General features: G+C 41.2%; 1 long non-coding RNA gene across 1 annotated transcript; it reads right to left on the bottom strand.

The window, feature by feature from the left end:
* Positions 1-13,043: 13,043 nt before the first annotated feature.
* LOC133957215 (uncharacterized) lies at positions 13,044-16,729 on the bottom strand. Its single transcript, XR_009921200.1, has 3 exons — positions 16,263-16,729; positions 13,827-13,899; positions 13,044-13,561 (listed from the first exon to the last, which is right to left on the bottom strand). It is a non-coding gene; the product is annotated as an uncharacterized LOC133957215 (long non-coding RNA).
* Between the last annotated feature and the right edge of the window lie 639 nt (positions 16,730-17,368).

The raw sequence follows: 17,368 nt of genomic DNA, 5'->3' as shown, positions 1-17,368 counted from the left end.
GTTTTACACACATATCCCACACATTTTGAATATTTTGTTTATTATCTACATTTTGCTTCTGTTTGTGTTTTTGCTGTTATCTGTCCGCTTTCTTCATCAACGTTTTGAAACAACAGGAAAACTGATTTTACTGTAATTGTCTGTCTGCTGGCCTGAGCTTCTCAATTCTTTGTTGTGGTTACCAGCACAGGAGCATGAACAAGTTAGGGCTTTCAAGTCCCTCCTTGTAAAACAGGTTTTCCTCCCCATGTTCATAATGTGAGATATTGTACATTCACATGCTCCTCAGGAGGTCACAATGTCAGTCTGTTCATGTGCTTTGAAGTCGGAATGTGGAAAATACATGGATGCTGTAAACCTCTTTCCAATATTTGCATCTTAATCAATATCATTAAAAAAGGATCGGGTTTGATGTCTCTATTGACCACAAAGTGGTTGAGGTGCTTGCGTGAGATTAACATACAGTTTGCAATTGACAGAAAGTCACATATAAAGCTACTTGACTTTTTTGCTAGACATTTTAAACGAAAGACGCAGCAGCTACACCTTATATTATATATGCTACACAAAGCACTGCACAACTTTGCCGAAGATGCTTACCATGCTAACTAGCTGCTGCACCAAAAAGCACATCTGCAAACTTAAGTTGTAGCTGTATATTTTGTTCTGTTTGCTCTCCTGTAAAATGGGAAATAATATTTAATTGAGTTTCCTGTTGTGATGAACTCCGGAAAATGTCCCAACAATGGGGTCTGACTTGCTTTCACATATCTTGGCCCTAATCACTAAAAGCTTTCAAATCTTGTCCTCTCTATAGAAATTGACATTTCTCGACTGTTTCTTCTACATCCTGGAATGAGTAATCTTTTCCATTTTTTATTTCCTCTAACCCCTTATTTTTGCATCCTTCACGTGTATGAAACTGGATAGTCTCCTGGTGTATTTTCATATGGGCCCACTTGGATATTATCCAGAGTTAGGGTTAGGGTTAGGGTTAGGAGGCTATCGTTGTCTGAAATTAGCTGAATAATTCACTCATGTACAAACCACTAAATAACATAAGTCATCAAAAATATTCTCCTCAAACATATGCAGCAATTATTTTGGCAAGTCTAAATCAAAGTTTTTCACCCTGGTAGCAGACAGAGCTGTGGTGATGCTGAAGAGGAAAAAAAGTCGGTCAAACTCCTCTCTGTCGTTTGTTACTCTTCCGCAGACACTACAACAGTAGAGAGTTGAATGCTGACGGGCATAAGACAAATCATAATTACTTGTAAGTCTGTTTTTTATCTTCTTTATTTTTATTCATTTGTTATTTTCTTCATCAAATTTATGTAATATCTCTGTGGTTATGCCATTTTCAATTTGTCCGTCAGTTGGATTTTTGGCGAGCACAGTCTCAGGGTATTTCTTCAAATTTGGCACAAACTTTTACTTGGATCAGGCTTAAGCTGGTGGTTTAAGGTCAAAATTACCCATTCATTATTGTGACATATTTTTAAATGCTTAATTGGATAAAATGATGAAGTGATAAGATGCTATATCCGGAGGTTAAAGGCCAACTTCACTGTACCTCATGAATAAAAAACACTTTTTAACATCATAACTCAGGAGCAAGGTAGGAAATTGTGAACATATTTCTTCTAACTGGACTGGTGAGGTGATAATTCAACTTTAAAAAGGCATTAAACAATTTTTGTTTTACATGTTGTGTTGATCTGTTTCTTTTGCTTCAGTGTTAATGTATAACTACTTGATTTAGAGATATCTAAACTAATATATATATATATATATATTTACTGTATATCACATATTGTAGCTCAATAATGAACAGCAATAGTTAACAGTGCTGTCTACCTAATGATATTAACCTTTGATATGTCTATTGTGTATTATAAGTGTTTATCAGAGATGAGTAGTTCTCATTCTGGCCAAAATTTCTGGTCCCTCAGTGACTACACGATACAAGGCAAAATGTGTCCCCTTATTCAAATATGGTTTATAAAGCAGACAGTTGGAGAAGCATGAGACACTACTTACAAACTTGTGTGTGTATGTGTGTGTGTGTGTGTGTGTGTGCTTGTGTGTGTGAGTGCATGTGTGCGAGAGAGAGACAAAGAAGGAGAGATTAATAAAAGTAGAACATTAATTTAGTGATGAATCTCTGTGTATTTTTGTGCTGGCAACTCTGATTTATCACCAACACTTTATTCAAGGTGCTGAAATTAGTAAGTCACTTGACAAAATGGAAGCCCCTTGACTTCCGACAGTGATGTGGTTGTGTGTGTGTGTGTGTGTGTGTGTTTGTGTGTGTGTGTGTGTGTGTGTGTGTGTGTGTCCACTGTTCACTCCCAAACTAAGAGTGCAGTCTGACTGCCTGTGCCGGTCTTGAAGAGACTTAATAGAAACACTTTTACCTCTGGGACAAAAGTTTCTTCAAGGTGCACATCCACTTTCCAGAAGATGAACAAAATATTAGCTGAATGACAGAGCGAAGCCGACAGAGGCTATTATAAAGGAGAAAGGTGGGGAAGCAGGGGGTGGAGGGGGTGTTCTCCTGAGGACATTATGAGAAGCGTTACGCTTGCTGAGGATGAAAAAGCTGCAGGCTCTGGCTGAGAGAATTCACTGAGATATAGGTGCGATACAGCAGGCTCTGGGCTCAGGGAGGACACTGGCAGAGCTGAGGCAGTGAGATAGTATAAAGTGCCTTTCGACAACTATCTCTCTCTCTCTTGCTTCTTCACTTCCTCTCAGTCTCTCTCTCTCTCTCTCTCTCTCTCTCTCTCTCTCTCACCTGTTGGAAAGCTTACATTTAATGGCTCCTCCTCCCTGTTCTCAACATCATTCCATTTTCTCTAATAGTCCTGTACCCAGGCTTAATGGAGGCTTGTTTTTTCTTTAAAAGATGTAATACTAATTACTGCACTATTACATGAGTACTTAGTAATGTGGAAATACTGCAGAGCTACCTGAGAATTATCCCTTGACATCAATGATTCCTCGTCAAACAGCTCTAAAATCATTCATCATTCAACAGTCATTATTTATTTTTTTATTCTGCTGGAACGTTGTGAGCAGGGCTTTTTATAAACAGTCCATGGTGCAGAGTGAAGTTAGAAAACTTTGTGTTCATTGGACCTGGTTTATCTGCAGTGAAGATTTTAAAGTCAATATTTTTATAGATAAACATTTATTTGCTTTATCACCATTAACCATGATTTTCTGAACTGCTGTAATTATTTCATACATCAGCTGTTTCGGGGGTTCTGTCAAGCAGACACAATCTTCAGACCATCACAACTATAAAAATAAAAGGTCTGTAATCCAACGCGATATAAGCATTGCAGCAACAAAACAGTGTTATGCTTTTACTTTAAAGACACCTTTTTAAGAAGAGTCTATAAATAATGTTTGCATGATGCAGACATGTAAACAGATGTGTCCGAAAAACAAAAAAGGATAATACACATAAAAACAGACAGAAGCCACTTGTTTATTCAATTTATATAAAATGTGTATATAAATGGTTTTGTATTCATACAGAGCTTTTCTAGTCTCTCACACAGTGCACCTATTAGCAGCACTTTGTTGTTCTATGAGGGGCAATTCGGGGTTCAGCATCTTGCCAAAGGACACTTCGGCATGCAGATGGGGAAAACTGGGGATTGAACTGCCCACCTTCAGGTTGGTGGATGACTGCTCTACCCCTCAGCGACAGCCTTACCAGGACGACTGAGACTATGCCAAGTGGGAAGTTGATTAGATGAATAGTTCACAGACAGACAATTGTGGAATCATGCGCTTTTTTTATCAGGTGTGGCTGTTTTGAACAACAATTAACACTCTCTGGTTTAGTAAACATATGGTCAATATTTCACCTTTAGACATGTATGTATTTAAACAAAGGAAATTGCAGGAATGAAACACATATTGTTGTGCAACCTTTAGAAGAATCAAAAATAGTTTGGAGAACTGTGCCAGGGTGCCTTCAGGCTGAAAGCTAATTTTCACCTATATTTACTCATGTTACCTTAGCTGCTGTGATGTTTGTGCAGTTCATGGTAATTGATCTCAAACCGCCTGTATATGTTAGCTTAGCCAATCAACTACATGGGTCTGTGTGTGCTTTATGCAACAGCTAAAACCAAATGGTGTTAAAACTTAATAAAGAAGCTAAGTTATTTCTTTTCCTGCAGACCCCTCCTCTTTTTGCTTCTGGCTCCCAATGTTCAAGTCGGGAAGTCTTTCTGACTAGGCTTTAGGTTTCCAGAATTTTCGCTTATATTGAAAAAAAATTTGGGACATATCTTTTTTGTCTCAGATTTCCCTGTTTGCAGTTTTCCTTTGACTTTGGTTGCATTTACGTTGCATCTGCGGGTAGATTCTCGCCCCACAATGTTTGCTTTGTTCAGGCTGGTGTGATAGTTATCATTTCAACTCTGCAGACAAAACAATGTGTGCCAGATCAGAGCAGCAACAGGTTTTGATAACAGATGTGAGATTTTATTTAGAATATAGGACAAGATGTTGAAGACCCGTTTAAGGTTTCAACGTCTGCTGCACAATTTAGGTTACCGCTACCATTAGATGTTAGCAGGTGTTGGCGATCAACAAAACAGGCTAAACTTGAGGGTACACTGAGGTTAAAGGTAAATCTGAGGTAGAATAAGAGAAGTGGAGGGCTGGAGGACAAGGAGAGGACCGGGAGGGGATAATCCGGGTGATGATGTATGCATGGGGTTGAGAATAAAGGGGAAGGCAAAGAAGAGGGAAACAGAGACAAAGAGGAGAACGAAAGGCAAATAAGGAATGTAGGATATGAGAAAGAGAAAAATGAAAGATGTGGAAGTTTGAAATAGTAAAAAGCAGACAGCCAAGTGAGTAAGTGGGCTTCAACAAATCCTCTACTGCTCTCTCTGTCCCTCTCTCTCTCTCTCTCGTTCAGTATGATTTATGAGTTGAAAGCTCCAAAACAATCTCTGACTGTCTTCCACAGTACTGCTGATGATGTGGGTATTTATACACACACTGCCATTTCCTGCTTTCCTGCATGTATTGTGTGTGTGTGCATGTGTGTGTGTTTGCATGTGTGTGTGTACTCTTGCATCATAGATTTCCCCTGACTTAACCCAATTTCTTTGTCCTGGAAATGCTGCCCAATGACTTTGACAACATCAGTCCTTGCAGCAGGTACTGTAGAAGCCGCAACACACACAAACACCTACACACACTGGATTACTGTGAATGTTCTGTATTTATCCCGGGGCCATAATGGTTTTGGCTTGTTACTTGACAGCTTTAAACACGGGGGCTTAGCAGTAGGACAGTATCAGTGGTGGAGGAAAACAACATTCATTAGCAACCTTTGACCTATTCATAGACTCACTGTATCTACCGAGGGGCACGCAGAGGCCTGCTTTCCTTACACTCTGTCTTGTGAGCAGTGCGCCCGGGAGACACAGAATGAAGGAAGGAATTGAAGCAGAGAATAAAAAGTGGGAAATAAAAGTCACTCGTTGGGACTTCTAAGCAGCTTTCCCAAGTCTTCTTTAACACGTTTAGATATGTATTTTCCTATGTAGGCTCATTCATGAATAAAAAACATCATCACGGATGATGTTGCTCTTTACTTGCCTCATATTATAAAAAATGTCACCTGCACATATAGAAGATAAAGCTTTAGTAATATGTGCCATGCGTCTCATTCATTATAGATAACCTTACACAAGACTGGTTGAATGGGAGAGGATACAGGACCTAGGGGGGAGAGAGGAGACAATGACTTGGGTGTTAACTGAGCAGGTCTGAGAGCAGCTCTTTAAAAATGAATGATCGATATCACATAGTGCTGGTGGTCAGATACTTAGTTATTTTCAACATATGCTTAGGCTACATGTTTATGAGGTAAGTGAATGTGTCACTCTAATGCACCTCATGTTGAACAATCATTGCTTTTATATCTATTACTTTTCTTACCAATGTCTCTTCTGCACAATCTTTATAAGGTTTGTAATATAGGCTTTCACCAAACACTAAAGATCATCCCTCTTAATGGTCTTCTGATCTTAACACCATGAATTAATCATCAAGAATCAAACCAGACAAAGTAAGGTTTTCACCTCACTATTAAAGGGGTGGTTGCACCTTGTGGTGGACTTAGGCTTCAGATTTGTCTAAATCACGAGCAATAAACGGGTCGCAAGCTACATATAGAAACCAACTAAACATCAATGCACAGTTCCTGATTCAGTAAGGTGCACATTTAAGCTATTCTTGTTTATTGTAAGCTCTATAGTTTGAGCAAAGCCAAGCATAATTTAATGTTTTTGAAAAATAATCATTGCTAATTCACTTTGAGTAAAATCTTAGAAAATTAAAATTATTAACCAACTATCATTTAGTGGTAATATTAGCCCTGCCCCTGGTAGCAAGCATGAAAGTATGCAAGCATTTCCCAAAGTGATGTCACTTTGGATTATTAAGTGTAGATTACATGCCAACAAAGTGTGCAAAAATACTTTGAAACGTTGCAAAGATGCTGCGAAGTGTCAATATATGCAAATTATGTTTTGGAATTTGAATTTGAGCTTGAAGGGCCCCAGTGTTATCTATGCACATGCGTGAGACTGCACATGCACAAGTGAGCATGTGACTGTTGCAATTCCCATACTGCCACAGGTATAGTGTCATTCCACAGCTCAACAGTTGTATTAACGTGGCAAAGAAAAACAACAAAACGCAGAGAAAAATGTAACTGGATACTCTTAACGAGGCTGTACCCTAAGCACTACATAGGTACACAAACATGTGAGTACTTTAAGTAGTAGTCAGTCATGGTTTAAGTAGTTAATGACTTACCAATTAATTACCTACAGTAGGTGATAACATGATTATTACAGTAACATGATGTAATTGGGAAGTACTACTGAACAGATTTAGAGGCTGCAGTAATGACTGATGATTTTTTTGTGGAGCTCAGATGAGGAAAATTAGAATTATTACCTCGTAGCCTAATCATTATTGAGTAATTTGTAAAAATTTAAATAAGAGCTTTGATATTGTTGTTAAAATGTATGTGAATGATTTGCCATGTGATGAACACAGAGAATTGACTGGATTGGGAATCCAGCCTTGGGAAGAGTAAAAGATTTGACATATTACTTGTAGAAGTCAGGGTGTATAAGAAATGTTCATGAGTCACATGATGTCAGTTATTTGTGTGACCCTGGTACAAGTTGCTGACTTCAATGCACATCTCTGAGGAATATCAGTGAATTTTGCAAAAGGAATAAAACAAAGCTTCTTTGAACCTTCTTTTCACATTCTTGGCACCAGCTGTTTTTCCCAAATACGGTAAAAGTAACAGTTACATACACACCTAGCCTGACGTTGTCAGACTCACAATTCTAGTCAGAATGTGAGTCTGAGACCGCTCCATTGGGCTGTGATTATGGGGCGTGTTTCAACCGAACCAGGAAATAAAATTCCTCTTCGCTCAATTGGATAGGCCTACAACCAATCAGAGCAACGTAGTATGTGACGTATGTTAAGCGAACGCCGGGTTCACACCGGACACTGAAGCGATGCCGAGGCGACGCTTCTGCGACGCTTCTGCGACGCTTCAGCGCAGCGCCAAGCCTTAAATAACAGCTGGCTCCCATCCACTCCCATGTTAAAACTTTGTGCGGGTCACACCGGAGGCTGAAATGCTGCGCTGCGCCAAGGCTGCCTCGCGCCGTGCAGCGATCGTTTTGGCGTCGGGTCTATTTTTTGAGTGTATCGCACCAGGAGTGTATCGCACCAGGAAACACACTGAAAAACGATTTTAAACGATATTGATGACATATTTTAGATGATATAAATGATCAAATATGCATCCCATACTTTGAAGTCCCCTTCTGTTGTCCTGAAGTTTTAATTTGACCGATGACATTATTAAATGTCCCCCCTCTGCCCATCCACTACAGCCACACAAGCAGTGATACAGATAAAAAGAGAGAGAGAGGGGGCTACGTGTTCTCCACATAGGCTTGAGTGGAGAATACGTAATTTACCCCTGACACCCGACATTTAACGGAGCAAACAGCGAAGTTCTTCAACATGGATGACATTAAATTAATAATTGAAGTGGAGAAGTACAGTGAGTTGTATGATCCTCGGAACATGTTGTATAAAGACAACACCAAGGAGGACAAATGTTGGGACGCTGTTGCTTAATGTTGGAGCAACAAGTAAGTATATGCTTTTAATCTACTGGATCAACGGGTGATATTATTAGCGCTGCCCGGCGGTTCAGTGTCGCTTCAGTGTCCGGTGTGAATAGCCAAGCGCCGGCGCGATAGGGATTAGCGCGGTGCTTTGGCGTCGCCTCCACGTTCTCTGTTCCTCTTTCAAAATGAATGCGCTGTCGATGTCTTCTAAAACAGACTCAATGGCAGCATCTACACATCTCAGCTCTCCAGCGGCAGGCATGTTTGTTGAAAACGAATTCAACCCAAGGGCAGTTTGATGACGTGGTTGATTACGTTACCGTTGATCATCTGTCCATCATCGTATAAAGCCCGCCCTGACAATCTGATTGGCCCGGTCGGGCATAATTTCTCCCCAACGGAGCGACTCCAGACCGAACTTCCCGACCTCAAATGTTGTGGGCGGAGCTAAGTTCGTCTGGCATCCAGGCTAACATGCACCATGAAGGGCTTGTCTTTTAGACAAAATGAAACCTAACCCCCCCTTTAGAGTTGTAGCTACCAGGTCCTTTTTGAATGCATTAAAAACAAAACTAGTGTTTTGCAACTATTGTGAATAAACCAAAGCAACAACAACCATGAGCCTATCTGGCTTCATTCAGCTGACACCTGTCACAGTACAATCAATTACATGAACATAGAATGCAAACAATGCATAATGTGTCATCACTTCAACCGAGGGTCAGATTTAATTTTACTTTTGTATATAAATTTGTATTTGATACTTACACTTTTTGATACTATTTGATACTACAAAAAAGCCAATGAAGTCAGCATAACGTAGCTAGAGTAAAGGAGTGCTGCGGTGGATAAAAGTCTTCCATGGGAGCATATGTCAGTGTCAGGTCCACATGTCTGCAGAGGAGACACTGCTGAGCCTTTTAAAGAACAGCTACGGAACATTTGAGATGGTAAAGTAAGAATCAGCAGCATTTGGTCGCTTGAAGGATCTGGATATATGGGAGCAATAAAGGCTGTAGGAGTTACAGAGTGCACCTGCACTGAGCTAAATCCCCCACAGATGCAGGTGCAGGGGTAGCTGGAGGTGCTTCACTTTTGGAAAGTGGTCTGTGAGGCTTTAAAGTTCAGGGGGTCAGACATTATGGAAGGTTTAACTGCTGAGAGGCTGAAAGGGTGAACAACCTGCTGTTCATCTTGTTGTCGTCCGGACTTTTCAGTAATTTTAGTGCAATTTGATCCCCTTTCTTTCCTTTGGAAAACAGTTCACAACATTTGAAGCACCCTGACTACATGATGTGAGGCCAGATTAATCTATAATTGACTTCATTATTATTACGTATTTATCTAGTGCAGTGTCTGTTCTAAACATGCATGCTTGGGATGGAGTCTCCTGTGTCAGCGGTCAGTTAAGCAACCAGGACAATCTTCAGACCCAAGTTAACAACTTTTCAAAATAAAAGCTCAATAATTCACCTCGACAATGCATTGCAGCAATACAATTTTTTTTGTGCTTTTACTTTATACATACGTTCTTTTGAAATCAACGCCCTTGATTCTATCTTAGTCAGTCCGAAATGGTGTAATTAATAAATAATCAAATTAACAATATTATCTGTCAGCAATTTGTCCGACCACTGCTGTAGTTTAAGTGAGGACGTTGAAGAAGACACATTCTAACTGAAGACATGCTGCCCAGCCCCCACTGACGGCTACAGATCGCTGGTCACCTGTTTATTCAATATTTATTAAAATTAAATGTATCGAATGCCCAAAATCGTACCAAATAAAAGTTACCCATTCAACGTACAGAAAGAATGACAGACACATATTTGGGTAATTAGTGGTAGGGGAGAGCGGGGTAATGTGAGACATCAGGTAATGTGAGACACCCCCTGTAGCTAGGCAACGGAACACTTTTGTGGTCATTTGACCATTATGTTTTCAAGCCCCTCACATTCCCCTCTTGCCATGAAGGAGAAGTTGGTGCTGGTGCTGTGGAAAGTATGTTTTTTTCACAAAAATGTGTTATGCATGTAAAAGTAAATTTTCTTGCTTTGAACTTAATCAACTGTTGTGTCAAAACAAATTGAATCAGGTAGAAAAACTTATATCATACATGCTTATATCATACACTTCCAACATATAAAACCATGTGATTGATGCTAGCTGAAGATAAGCCTGAATTGCTAAGAGATGTGGTTTTTTTAAAAGCTATGGGGTAAAGTGAGACCCTGTCTCACTTTACCCCATATCTCACAGGAGATCAACATTAAAGAAAAAACTCAAATTGTGTCAAAGGCAGAAAGATCAAATTTCTTCATTCTCCGTGAGGGTTTACGGTACACTGTCTATTATTTTATTTTTTTTGTATCTCTCCTTTGCTTTCCCCCTGTCTGGTTGTGTGTTGTGTGTCTCACGCTGGGTGTGTCTGACCTCGTTGCTACTGACCAAACTCTGATGGCCAACTACCCCTCCTCAATATAAAAGTAGTCTTCATCTCTTAACTTCACCAGTTGGTTTTTGAACCCACAGTGGTAAAGCGTATTGGCCAAACTCTTGCTTTTTCTTTTGAATGCTTTTTGTGAATTATTAGAATTTGCCTGGACCTGTTTCCTCCTTTGGCTCAGACCTGCTACACTCACCTGTGCCGCCCTGCCGCCTCCAGCCACTTGCAGCTTTGTCTTCCTTCTCTCATGGTGTTCCTGCACTTACTTGTTCTTGAAACCGGGATAGCTCTTTCCCTGGATCACCTTACCTACCTTTGGCCCTCCCCTGCCGGAACACGTATTTGTATAAATTGGGGGTCGGCGATATACTGAAACTACACGATATATATGTTCCACTTGTGATGTATAAAATAACTAGATCTCGACCATCAAGTACACATTGTCATGTGAATGTTTTAAGCCTTCAGCATGAAATTCTCTCGGAAGTTTTCAATTCCAGGCAGCTCACTCTGCAGAGGGAGTTGAGGTATACACACACAAACAACAGGCCCCGGGGCACCTCCCCACTCACTCGTTTACAGCGACACAGTGAGATAAGAGGAGCGTTAACATGAAGTAGGTAAGTCACTTTGTCGAAGAACAGTGGAAACAAACAGTGAAAACACAGTTTCTCTCTGGTCTGCAGCTGCTCAATGATCAGAAGGTTGGTTTGTACCGAGCTGGGGTTTCCAGTTTCCTCCCTCCATTCTGACCTGCTCTTACTCTTCGTAATTAACCCTCATCAGTTATTATGAGGATCAGCACCGCTAAATCTGAGGCCATGACTCTTAGCAGGAAACCGATGGATTGCTTACTCCGGGTAGGAAATGAGTCCTTAGCCCAAGTGAAGGAGTTCAAGTACCTTGGGGTCTTGTTCGCGAGTGAGGGTACTATGGAGCGTGAGATTGGCCGGAGAATCGGAGCAGCGGGGTGGTATTGCGTTCGCTTTACCGCACCGTTGTAACGAAAAGAGAGCTGAGCCGCAAGGCAAAGCTCTCGATCTACCGGTCGATCTTCGTTCCTATCATCACCTATGGTCATGAGGGCTGGGTGATGACCGAAAGGACGAGATCACGGGTACAAGCGGCCGAGATGAGTTTTCTCAGAAGGGTGGCTGGCGTCTCCCTTAGGGATAGGGTGAGAAGCTCAGCCATCCGTGAGGAACTCGGATTAGAGCCGCTGCTCCTTTTCTTAGAAAGGAGTCAGCTGAGGTGGTTCGGGCATCTGGTAAGGATGCCCACTGGGCGCCTTCCTTGGGAGGTGTTTCAGGCACGTCCAGTGGGGAGGAGACCTCGGGGAAGACCCAGGACTAGGTGGAGAGATTATATCTCAACACTGGCCTGGGAACGCCTCGGGATCCCCCCGTCAGAGTTGGTCAATGTGGCCCGGGAAAGGGAAGTCTGGGGCCCCCGCGACCCGACCCCGGATAAGCGGATGAAAATGAGATGAAAATGAGATGAGTTATTAGGGCCTGATCAGTACATAAAGTTTACTCAGTGTTTGTTTGCATCAATCCCACTCCTCCTGTGATGCAAGTGTAATTTTTCAGTGGACTTCTGCCTCTGTGGTTTGCACACAATGCTTTTTTTAACTCACCATTTTAAAATGATCTGTTGTTACAAACATGACCAAACCAAAAAGTGCACTTTAACGTACATGGTAATGAAATATCTTTCTCAAGGATTCTTGTTGAATTACCTTTTTCTTACTTTGAGCTCTTTTTTTGTTAAGGGTCTTTAAGAACTTGGCCACAGTAGGAAGGCCTACCATGACAATATTTATTTTCATTTGTTAAACTCTTATAAGTGCAGCTGCCTGGTTCAAAATGAAAAGTTTCCGGATGGTCGCGATCTTTACCATGAACTAGAGGTAAGTAACCTTGAAACTATACAACAACAAAACCTATTGCTTTATCTATCATCATAATCATATGCTAACATGCCTCAAGTGTTTTTTAATATTTAATTGTTATAAAAGTTACCGTTTATTTAACACGTCTAATGAACAGATTGAAGCAAGTTAACTACAGAGTTGTGCGTTTGGTTGTGACTAGATTTTTTATTTTAATAAGTTAATATCAATACGCTACATGTGTAAGTTGCATGTGATAGTAACAATGTTTCACCAATATTCTGATACAGGCTGGTATATCCACCATTACTATTGCACCTCGTTTATTTTATTTAGCCTGAGTGAATTAGACATTTAAGACAGTTCTCATATTAATTATATAATTATGTTTTCACACTGAGGGAAGTGGAGAGACTTGATGTGGACTGTTATCAACAGCTCTGTGGGAGATTATCACCTTGAATATTACAGATGAGGTAGAAAGACATTTTATCTATTTGTAAAATGTTTTGTATTTTTCAGTACTTTTATCCAAAGCGACTTAAAATATGTGCATTTAACCATGAGGGTACAAATCCAGAGCCTAGTACATCGATTCTGTTTGAAAATCTGTGGCGCTTCATACACAACACAAAACACTCTTTAGTAATGAGTTTCTTCTTTTCATTAGATGAAGAACTGCAGCACCTGATGTCCTCAGCAGCAACATGGTGGAGATCGGCAGCTTCAGGCTGGTCAACATGAGGACGACTGCAACAGCTTCATGTATTCCTCCCTTAATTAAAGACGGCCTGCAACTGTTTACTTTATTGCTAAGTGTCATGGATAATAGAGTTAATTTCTATAGTCATTATGGTTGGGTATTAAAAATTGACACTTATTAGAACAATGTTTATCTTTTGCTTTCTGATTTGATACACTTTAGATAAGAACCCAGTGTTTTATTTTTCGTCTTTGCCATAAGAGACAGAACATGGTCAGCACAGCTGTGTCCTTCAGGCTCGTCCATCCCTAATAAAATTAGAGGAAACATAAAAGTATGGCATTATTGTAGAGGAACTGTTACTTATGAACAAAGTTTGTATCCTTATTTTCTGTGGATATTCAACTATATATTTGAATATACTTTTGGATTAAACTCTGCACTACCAAGACGATGAATGTACAGTATGGAGTTATTGCACATTAAAAGTATTGCATATATTATTTAATCCATTAAGTATTATGTGCTATTCTTTGCTTTGATTGTTTGTAAGTAATGAAAACAGGTTTGTACCTGGAGTCAGTGTTGAAGTGACGACTCAGTGTTCAGTCTGGTTGGATTCCAGTTGTGTCTCATGTTGGACATCCTAGAAGAACATTCATCACAAATACACAGATATGTAAAGTCCCACATGAGCCAGCTTAACTCCTTAACAGACTTTTCCATGGTAAAAATAAAAGTGTATTACTTAAAAGTTCATCAGATCATAATCCTTTCAGGTTCTCTATGAGACTGTCTATTCTACTAAAGTTACACTTCCTATAATTTATTTATATTCAACACAATAATTCAGTGAAGTCTGCCTGAGATTAACGATGTAAAAACTGAAGGTAGCAGACAAGTTTAGTTTTCACTGTAACACGTTACAACACATCAACACCAATACTCGAAATAAAGAGCTTTAGGAGACGTAATGCAAATTTAAACATCTGCTCTTAAAATGCAGATGTGATTTTAAATACTCAGGTTTCAGTTGATCACAGTAAATCTGTTTCTGCAGAATAAGAATCTGTGTAACATTGTCAAGTCAAATGGGTTGGCGAGTGAATCAACTTTACATACCATCAGATATCTTACTTGCTGGAGCTTATTCTCCGGACACACACAGTCTCCTGTCTCGGTTTAAAAGATTCATCATCAAACTCTAATGCTTCTCTCTGCTGGACGACCGGATCATGTTGGTTCAAGTCGGCGTGTGTCGGTTATAACTCCCGTTCGCATCGCCATTACTGCTTATTTCTTGCCTCCGGGCTAGTGGAGCTAAGCTAACAAGGTACAGAGACACTGATACCTGCGAATCACTTCTAACACATCTAAATAAAATACTAGACTTAACTTCCCACAGAAAAGGGAGCGCAGACGTCTTTAACTTGTCCGTCAGGAGAACAAGCAGATCATCAAACCGTATTATTCATCCGATGTGTGAGTGGAACCGCTCAACGGTCTCAGGTGGTGTTCACTGACCGGGGATGAGCCTGTTAGCTCAGGTGAAGCCGAGCAGGCATCAGGCTATATCGCTTAAACGGGGGAGTTTGAAAAAAATTCACCCCCCTCACAGTTGTCATGAAGGAAGAACCTCATGATTGAGACTAAAACCAAATTTTGAACCATGCTGTAAACAGGTTTAATTCTGCTCTAAAGTCTGCCTTTTTAACATGGGAGTCTATGGGACTTTCTGTTTCTTGGAGCCGGCCCTCTGTGGCCACCCAGTGAACTGCAGCTTTTTACACTTCCTTATCGGCTTCATCGCTCAGCCCAGGATGTTGCCCCTTGGTTGACACGCGCACCTCCTCTGGAGAAAATACAGAGAATCTGAAGCATTCAGTGCATGTCTGAAAGCAGCTTTGGTAATTAGCTTGCTAAAGTGAAATCTGGAGTCCTTGTGTAGCGAGTTGGTAAGTGATGCGTTCAATGTCTTAACATGTGTGATATAAACAGAACAGCTGGATAGCTAGTGTTAGCAGTGATAACAACCACGGCAGAACTGACAGAAACATTAACAACCTGCCAAAAGGTCCAACTTGAAATATGTCACAGTTGTGCATTCGCAACCCTGCCCATCTGACAAGTGAAGGGCTGGACAAACATACACTTAGCAAATCATGTCACTAAAGATTTAACTCTTCAAAGGTGTAACCTGGCAACTGTTCACCTTGTGTAAACCTTGCGATCACAGGGTAAGTTACAGAGTCCAGCTGTAGAAAACAGGTGTATCAGGCCCGCTGCAGTCATTTGTGAAGATAATTCATCGCTGTGACCTGCAGACATGTCACACCCGGTGTCGGGGCAGATGATGTTGGAAATTACAATTCACTGTCGTCTGGTCACCCCTCACCACCGTCTCTCTTGCTTTCTCCAGTTTTATTCCCTGCCCTTTCTGTAGCTCTCTCTCCCTCTCCCTCTGCCTTCACCTCTCCCTTCCTCTCCCTCATCTTCCCCCCTGTCTGCATTTTCGGACATCGCTGAAATGTGATGCCGTCAGCCACAGTAAGCAGAGCTCTGTCAAAGGGGCTTGTAACAGCCGTATAGTGGCTATTTTAGCGTGAACTCGGATGGTTGTGGCTGTCACATCTGATGGTGAGGGCGGCGCTGATCTGTGGTGGCAGGAGGACCTCGAGGAGGTGGAGGAGGAGGAGGAGGAGGATCGCTACTCCAGCCTCCCGTCTGACTGCACACTCACTGCTGCTAGTTTATAGAGACGCAGAGACACCACACGCAATTTAGCACACATAAACACAATCTCATATTATCAACAACTCCATCTACTCATAGACAAAATGCACTGACATGTGCATATGGATCTAATAAACAGGCAAAAGAGCACACACATTTATAAGTATACCCACAGTCACTCACACACACACACACACAAACACACACACACACACACACACGTACACACACTGTCAAGCACCGCAGTAATGTTTCTATGCTGCTGCCATTACTTACGTTACGCTGAACATTCACTTCTCCCCCTGTATGTTTCTCCACCCTTAGTTCTCCTCCTCCTCCTCCTCCTTCTCCCTCGTTTCCAGCTTCTCTCATTTCCTTTTTTTTTCTTTTTATCTGACTGACTCCCACTTCCCTGCACGTTCTGCTCTCTCTCACCTTCCCATTTTTCATTCATTCCCTTGTTCATTTAGCCCAGTGATTTATTCTTTATGACTCCTGGTCCTTTGTCTCGCCCATTCGTTACCCTAGTGCTCGCAGACAAATCTTTTCCCTCCCTTGTTCGCTCACATTCACACCAGAGTGGCTCTCTTGTGCCGAGAGGATCGCATAACCCTTGCACGTGTGTTTGAAGTGTTGCAGCCCTCCGTGCTCGGCTCACGTCGGGGCCAGTCCAGTTTTCTCACCCACATAGAGTCGCTTGGTCCCAGAGCTACAGCGGTGAGCCCTCTACTCATGTCTCTAACCCTGAGGCTTCAGCGGATCAGAGCAGCGATAGACCCGTGGCCCTCCTCACTTTCAGCCAAGAGCTTCAGCTGTTCACCTGAATACTGAAATGTTAACAGCACTGACACACACACACACACACACACACACACAGAGACAGACTGATTGGTATTGTGCATATTTGTTTTTATTATATCATGTTTTAAGCAACTCCTGCCTCCATTTGTAAATTCTGCCTTTAAAAAACTGTTAACCATGATAAAGGAAATGATTTGTCTTGAGAATTTGAGCAAAAGATCAAAAACACACTTGAAGCATCTGGCAAATGCTTTTTCAATTTGGCTTTTTTTCTTAGACTGTCCTTTGATGCAAATTATTAATTCATGTTCGTTATTAGATTTAGATTTCACATAGTTCTCAAATCCATCCATCCCAATTTTGCTTCGAGGGTCATGGGGGGGGGGGGGGACTGGAGCCAAGCTATACATCCTGGACAGGTCACTAATGTATTTCATGACAAAATTACAATCAAGCTTTTATTCACACCCACAGACAGCATTGGAAATTACAATTAACTTAACCTCATGGGGAGAGAAGACAACGTCCACACAGAGAGGCCCTGACAGGCGAGTACGTTCAAACCATTGTCTCAAACGCAG

This window comes from Platichthys flesus, chromosome 7 (genome assembly GCF_949316205.1).
Source record: "Platichthys flesus chromosome 7, fPlaFle2.1, whole genome shotgun sequence".
Taxonomy (NCBI): domain Eukaryota; kingdom Metazoa; phylum Chordata; class Actinopteri; order Pleuronectiformes; family Pleuronectidae; genus Platichthys; species Platichthys flesus.
Note: the sequence above shows the minus strand (reverse complement) of the source record. Positions and strands in the feature narration are given on the sequence as shown.